This window comes from Pimephales promelas, chromosome 5 (assembly GCF_988280905.1).
Source record: "Pimephales promelas chromosome 5, fPimPro1.hap1.1, whole genome shotgun sequence".
In the NCBI taxonomy this organism is placed as follows: Eukaryota; Metazoa; Chordata; class Actinopteri; order Cypriniformes; family Leuciscidae; genus Pimephales; species Pimephales promelas.
Window position 1 is genome coordinate 19,393,163 of NC_142773.1, and position 8,876 is coordinate 19,402,038.

Below are 8,876 nucleotides of genomic sequence, written 5' to 3' on the forward strand. Positions count from 1 at the left end.
TATCAAAACATTAAAAGACAGTGTTGCTTGCATAAGCAGAGTTGGAGACTCTTGTGTGTTCACGTTAAAGGAAGTGGACATTGATGTACATGCATGTGCACATATTCACTGATAAAGTCACATATGTTGCTTCAGGACGGTCTTCAGGCCTGCTGACTGTTTTGAGCCACTTATATAAGAGAAAACTGTCCGTTATGATTAGGGTCAGTTCACACAGGCACAGCACACGCACTCAATCGTGTCACTTCCTGTTTGCCCACCTCTCAGCCTCCCCCATGGGCTTCACAGTTCCTGAAGTAAACAACACACACACACACACACACACACACACACACACACACACACACACACACACACACACACACACACACACACACACACACACACACACACACACACACACACACACACACACACACACACACACACACAATGCAGCATTACTGCAGATGTCATCTCAATACTAAAGAAATCATATTGATTTCCCAGCATCTGAGCATTTAATAAATGTGATAATGTGTTCAACAATCAGATGAATTTATGTTATGGCAGACTTTAATGTTAGTTTGAATTCAAATGAGCATTCAGATTCAAGTTTTGAAATGAATAACAATAATAATAATAATATATTTTCCAATATGGCATCCATAGCATCTTCTATAAAAACAAATCTTGCACACAGATATTAAATAGTGAAATCAACGAAATTATGTAAATCAACTATTCCACATCTATTTGTATTTTCAAAATGCATTATAACTTATATAACTTATATAATTTGCTGAGTTACAATAACTTATAATATTAATATTATTCAATACAATATTATTGAATTATGCCTATTATAGTGTTTTTTTTTTTTTTTTTTTTTGCTATTTAATATTTAAAATGTTTTCATAGTTGAAAAGACAGAGGATTTGATACCACATATTTTCCATAGTTTCCATTGTCATTTCTATATTAATACTAAAATTAAAATACTGTTTAAAAGACATGTGGCAAACATTATTTGGTACTGCAATATACTTTTTTTATAAAGTGACCAAAAACACAAATTATATATTGCACAAAGTGCCACAGCTTGTATTCTAACAGAAACCAGAAAGAGAGGATTCTGGGATTGGTGCACAGGCCACCTGGCATTTAGGATTGGATTTAAATTGCATTATGCCTTTTTGTAAAAAATTATTTAAAAAAGTGTCCTGCAATCAAGCATATCTAGCGCCTGATGAAAACTGTTTCAATCTGCATCTTTATAGGTTGTGTAAGTAACATCTGGAAGGCTGTTTCACTGGAAATCTGCCGGGAAAAAAAGGAAAAAAAAACATTTGACTTAAAACAATACTCTAAATCTCATTTAAATCCGATTAAATAATCCTTCTCTTAATCTGTATGAGGTCTTTATTTGTAAACTTAACATTTAAAGCCTGACAGTAAAGTAATATATCCCAAAAATTAATTTTAAAAGAATTGATTTGTATTTAAGCTTATTATAGACAAAACTTCCAAGGCCTTTTAAACTCTGAGACTTTGACTTGATAAGCTGTCCTTTTTTTGTAGCTTTTGATGACAGGGACACTTGCCAGGAAATGTTGTGTTTTTGTGACATTGTGACCTGACGTGCATCATATCCCATAATTCTGTGGAATAAACACAGGGACCAAAAGGCCATGTGATTTAAAGGCCCAAGGGGAACTGTGATTCACATTCCTTGTTATTCATAATGTCCAAACTCTGTTATTATAACTCTGTTTAAATGCTTTTGACTATGAAATATGGTACATAAAGATTTACAAAACTACTTTGTGCACAATAAGAGAATATTTATTTACATTATTTTTGGGGGTAACGCATACAAACGTGAGTTACGCAACCAGATTACGTTTTTCAAGTGATTAGAAAAGTAATATTAAAACTTAAAACAATATATATATATATATATATATATATATATATATATATATATATATATATATATATATATATATATATATAGCCTATATATATATATATATTTCATTGGACATCTGCAAACATATCTCACATTTCCTTCTATCCGTCCACTATTTAAAAAAAACACTGATGAGAATAGGTACATAATTTGAGTGTCAACTTTTGAATAAACTTTCTTTTTTTCTATTTAATAATTATGTCTTGTGAAACAAGATTTATATAACAGATTTGTAAAAGTCGCTATTTGAAAGCAGATAATCAATGCAAATGGATGCAGGAAAAAAAAGTTGAAATCAGCAGCTTATTTCTGACTCTATACAGATTTATAATATCATAGAAGGTCTGAGAACAGCAGAGACTTACCATCTTTCTTGCTGTCAAGACTTATTAGTAACACAACCAATCAATGTCAATGTGCTCTATCCTGATTGGCTAACACCCTGTCAATCAAGCCCAAACCCTGTTGAGAGCTGCTTTAGTGTTGTGTGCTTCTAAATACCTGCTCTATGACCTTTTGAACTTTAAGATTAAATTAATTTCAGCGGCTTGTACCTCTCGGCTCAGTACCGGGAAAACCAATGTTAGAAATGCTTTTAATGCTCATGACAGTTAGACATCCTAAAAAAAAAATGAAAGCTGAAGTTCTAAAACTGACAAATGTTTAAATATTATGCAAAACAGGAAGGTTTCTGAAGTGGACTGAAACACATACACACACAAAAGACTACCCACATTTACCCATGCAACACACACAATTCGTACAGCGTACATAACAATAATGAACAATTCATGAAACCTGCATGTCCATCTGGAGTGGTGAGGAACAGTGACAGACTAGAGTAAAATGCAGCCAAATAAGTGATTGTCATATTTTTGGCCACATTACGTTGCAGACGATGACTGTCCTGATATATATACAATATTAATAAGATGCTAATGTGGTTTAAAAGAAAAAAAACAACTTCTCAGATGGCTAAAGGACCGCATCAGTGCCAATGTTATAAAACCATTTTCTGAACTTAATATGCGTGTTTTAGACCAGGTCAGAGCTATGGACACAATACAGCCATTTATTTTTTAAAATAGGCTTAAATTATGCAGCAACAACATGGCATTAGCCAGAGCGTGATCGTCATTATAATGCCTGTTGGCAGCATCCTTAATCATGAGACGTTGATTCGAACGAGAGTGAAAAGAGACGGAGAAGAAAGATGATGCGCACAGAGATGCATCAGTGATGTTAGATGTGTGTCTGCAGTAAGAGAATATGCTTGGCTGAGCATGTAGGCCAAGCCAACAACAATGCAGAATAACCCCCACAGCAGACCTCCAGCCATCCAACTGCCTGCATGTTGTCCACACGTCATGCCGCGCTTTCACATCAGTGCGACAGGCCTGGCGCCCCAGGGGACATCGTAATGCTCACTGCCTAATTCTGCCATCAGCACCTATCCCAAGCGGCATGGACTTTAAGAAAGGGCCTGCGAGGCTTGAATTGAAATTAATTACAAGGTGTTTATTGAGAATGTGCTGAATTCAATTTGAATTTAAAACAGGTTGTTGGAACAAGTACGAGCTCACTTTTCACAGAGGTGAACGTTAAGAGTTACTATAGCACTTTTACAGCCTTATGTGAGTGGCTTTTGGTGCTTTGTGAGGTTGAGTTAAAGGAATAGTTCACAGTTCCATCATTTATTGTCACCACCAAATGAACGATAACAAAATGCAATGATAAACCATTTGCTTTCAGGTGGCCCGCACATAACATGCAAGAAAAAAAGAAAATATAATTGTGCACGATTTACTAATTCATTCCCTAGTTTTACTAAATCATGCGGACGATTACTAATTTGTTCCCTCGATTTATAAATCGTGTGCACGTTATATAGCAAATCAAGGGAACAAATAGTAAATCATGCGTATGATTAAGCCTTTTTTTTCTGCATGTCATGTGCAGGGCTCCGTACCGTACATATTAAGTGTTGAAGTCACACATGATCCCTCAGAAATCATTCTAAAATGATTAGAAACATTGTAAAAACTGCACTCTGAAAACTGCTGGGTTGTTTCAACCTAACTTTGGGTCAAATATGGACAAACCCAGTTTAATTACATTTTTAACACAAGGTTTGGGTTTGTCCATATTTGACCCAAAATTGGGTTAAAACAACTATGTTGTGTTGTTATTGTAGTGTAGAAATATTGTAGAAACTGTAATTTTATAAAATCTTAAACAGTAATTTCAAAGGAACTGCATTTATTTGGCATATTTCTATAACAAACTCCTTTACTGTCCCTTTTTGATCAATGTAAAGCTTCCTTGCAGAATAAAAATATAGGGGGAAAAAACCCATAATGACCCTAAATTTGGATGGATGGTAAATTGGTTGATTGAATGAACGTTATAAATTGAAGTTGTGTGGCTAAATCTGGTTATATCTGGACACAAGTGTAAAACAAAATCCAGACAGATCTGATTCAGGATAAGATTCAGGATTAGAGGAAGAAGGGTTGTTTTTAAAAGACGGGCCCTTTCTTAGTTTCACAGCCACTTCCTCTTGGTTGATCAGAATGTCCTTCCTCCATTTACGCTCCAAGTGAACAGTCACAGTTGCATAACAGCTTCAAAAGTAACCGTCAGTTACCCCGAAACCCAGACATGCCACTCAGCATCTCCCTCTGTATCAAACACACAACACACCACCGTTCAGCCCAGGTCATGATGACAGCAAATCAGTTGACATTCAGAGACAAGACCACAAAAACCTCACAATTAGGGTTGAATATTAAGGTTTCATATCCAGTGCCAGTTAAAATCGTCATGTTTTCTTTTCCCTTGGATCAAGAAAGAAGCAAGTCGTGGGCATTACAGAGAGACTCACATGCTTTTAATTATCGAAGAAAGCATGCAAAGAATTCAGTACATGTACAGACAAGTGTGTTGTCTGTGTGTACTGATTTGAAATACAAATTCATACTTTAGCAAATGTTTTCTGTTTTATATGAAAATTGAGCACAATCAAAATACCAAAATGATTATTTGATCTCTTTTGTTGATTGTCAGAGGGGTTTTATAGCGCTCGTTCCCAGCAGCTGAGCTGACAGAAGCACCCTGTTATTGGCTAAAACAGTTGGTGCCCAGTTAAGGACCTTTTCCGCCTAATCACTCCAATTAGCAAACATCTGCCCTCACTCAAGGCATGTCAGCAATCAACAAGACATTCTGAGATCCAACATTAGGCTCCTCCAGCCCCCTCATCCACTAAGAACAGTCAGATGCCCAGTACAATTTGTACAACTTTGGACTGTCCCTGACAAAAGATAGCCAATCGTGGTGATTTCTGTGTTCATGGATCCTAAATGTTGGTCATATGGTCAGATCCAAATAATTAGTAATTTCCACAGAAATATGTAGTAACAATTTCATCTGCTCACTATTACTTAATAATTCATAATCAGAGTTTCTTTTTAGTTAATACTAGATTGTTAATACACTTTTTCAGTAGTTCTCTGGGAAAAATAGTAGTTATTGATTAGTTAATAGTAACTACCTCTTTCATGCGCTATTACTTACTAGTTTGTTAATCAGAGTTTCTTTTGTTAGTTAATAATAGTTACTAGATTGTTAATAGTGTGTTAGTAGTGTTACTAGTTATTCCTTAACAAAGGAACCGTATTCTAAAGTGTTACCAAAAAACATTTAACGTATAGCATAAATATAAAACATAGAAGCAAGGATCATCCAAATAATTAATAACAACTACAGCCAGTATGTGCAGCCTATATGTCATTTAAAAGTAATTTACAAGCAACCAGTGAAACTGGTTCCTGAAGATTCAAGACATTTTGCAGTTGATTCCATGCGCTGGGGCCGCATACATAAACAACCCGTTTTCGGTGGACAATGCCGACAAACCAACCCAATCATACAGAGAGCAGTGTTGGGTAAGTGCTCAAAAGTTTGTGATGAACCTAAGGGCTCCGTAGTAAACAGTCTCCAACTATTTCAAGCATTGAATGGATGCATGCATGTATATACAACGCATTCTCACCAGTGGCAGCAACAAGGCTTCTTTTTGACTCAAAGGAGAAACATGACTTGTTTCTAAAATAAAAACCCAGCTCAGCTTCAGTTTTTTCACCAGCTGCTGGATGTGAGGTTTAAAAGAGAGAGAATCATCAATTAGAATACCAAGATATTTGTATTGGGATACAGTCTCAATCTCGAAGCCCTGAGAAGTAGTAATGGATGGAAGGTTTTGTAGCTTTGATTTCGCATTGGAAAACAACATAAGTTTATAGTTTTGTCATCATTCAAAACAAGTTTTAAATCAAACAAGGTACATTGTACAGTATCAAAAGCAAGTTGTAGCTGACAAAGAGCTTGGTTTGGTGTTGCAGCAGAGCAGTATATCAGTGTCATCGGCATAGAAATGAAAATTAGCGTTGGAGACATTTCGATCAAGAATGTTGATGTATAATATAAATAGGAGTGGTCCCAGCACTGACCCCTGGGGCACACCCTTGGATATATTTAGAGTGCTGGAGGTTAGACCATCTACCTGTACTCTTTGCAATCTACCTGATAATTTTCAAACCTGCAAACTGTTTGTTCTGACAACCCGACACTGAGAAGTCTTTGTTTTAGTATACAAAGAGCTGCACAATGTTGTTTTTTATGTCATAATTAACAACGTACAGTCTACATACATGTCACACCCAAGTTTATTAGGCCCACGCTGTACAGTGGGATTTGTAAGAATTGGAAATTGCATACTTCCCTACTAGCCATAGTAGGTGAAAAACAGTGTGAAATGAAGTATGTCTGAATTCACAGTGCTCAGAAAAGAGTAGGGAAAAAGTACACAGACGACCTACAGTACTTCTTCTTGTGAGATTCTGAAGTGTGCATGATGGACAGTTAACTGTCCCATGAGACTTAGGGAGAGGATTTGTGAATAGCAGTGAAGCAATGAAACTGATGCTGATAGGTCCAGCCTGATCTCACGGGAATTCGTACGAATTTTACGAGGTGGCTAAATCGTAACAATTTATACGACCTCACTCGTCGTACTCGTCTAAATCGTAAATATTTTACGAATTGGCCAATTCGTATGAATTCGTACGAATGACCTACCCCTTACCCCGCCTCTAAACCTACCCATCACGTGGGTTTAGACAAATCGTACGAATTCGTACGAATTGGTCGTGAGATAGGGTAGAATAGGTCACATGATAATGACAAAATGGCGAATAGTAAGTCCGGATTACATTCATACTACACTCTTTACACTTTTTAGTGGTTCAAAATAATCTAAATAAGTACCTGCTCAAGAGAGTATAAACGATTTTGGATGCAGCTCTTGTCTTCATTCGTAAACTATAAAGCACGTACTTGATCAATATATTTTTTTTTTTTTACATTTTTGAAAATGTTTACTGATTTTATTTATTATTCACTTCTGGCTAAAGCTGATTGATAGGCTTTTGTGAAAGCTCACGCCTAGTGTTTGGCACCGATACTCCTAAATCCCTGGCTTTGGTAGGTTGCCATGGTAATCAAGTATAGCAGATCAGATTTCCACACGTGATGACAGTGACAAAAGGTGGAACAATCATTCTGATCACACACAAACAGTGATTTGGTATGACCTCGGTCATAAAATTACATGTCATCCAAATTTAAATTGATTTACAAAGCAGCGTCAGGGTTTATTCAACTGTAATTTCCAAAAATCCATTTGTAATGATATAATATAAAATATACTCAATGTGAGTTTTTCCTCATAACACTCTGCCAAACACAATTCATGATGCGGTCTCTACACTGCGGTGTCAGCCAGATAACTGTGAAAATGTCCTGCCTAAATTTAGCAATAAATTCCAGCACTGAATACCATCCCAGTGAAATGTTTTTGCCCACATGTGAACATCTATGTCAAATCACCATGGAGACGACAGAAACTAGCCTCTGCTGCACAAACCTGCAACACTTTCATTATGGATTATCCTTTAGCAGGAGCGAATTTATCAACCCTGCAAATAACTACTGAGCACATGAATGTGTGTGTGTGTGTGTGTGTGCGAAAAGGAAAGAGATTAATTTTCCTTCACACTGTCTACCACATCCTTATAAATTGCGGTTTCAACAGACAACATAATAGACAGAAATGAGTGCAGTATTATGCAAAACTTGAGCATATGAGGACAGAATGTTAGATGAGCTAAAATTTAAGAATGAATATTTTTCATTAAAGTTCGTTTTCCAAAATGATTAACATAAATGTGTTGCTTTCTAATTGTTCAAAGATGAATATATAGCCAAATCAAATACTGTCTTTTAGCCTAGATTTATGGGCCGTTTACACCAAAGTGTTTTCAACTAAAAATGGAAAACTTTTTATGCGTTTAGCCATTAATTCACACAACAATGGCGTTTTGGATACCTGAAAGCGTAAATTTTTTTATAAAGTGCAAGTTTTTGAAAACGACACTGTTATTGTCTCCATGTAAACTACAAAAAAAAAAATGTTTTGGAAAATTACGTGTTCAGTCGGCCATTTATCGCCTGGTGTTTAACACAGCGGTTTTAGTCGTTTTCGTGGATCCATGTGAACAGGGATCGATTTTACAACTTTTCCATTTTTAGTACATTGTTGTCTTGTAAACGTTTACTTTTGAAGAATTAGGGTATGTTTACACGACAATGCAATGATGTCACCATTGGTCACAAATTTTTCACCGTTTTTATAGTTACAGAGACGATAATGGTATCTATTTAAAAAACTCACACCTCCAAAACGCTGTTGTGTAACTGAACGGCCAAAGCACGTAAGTTTTCTGTTTTTAGTTGAAAATGGTGTCATAACGACCCCTTAGTTTCAAACACCCACACAAATTATCATTTACGCATGTCATTCCAG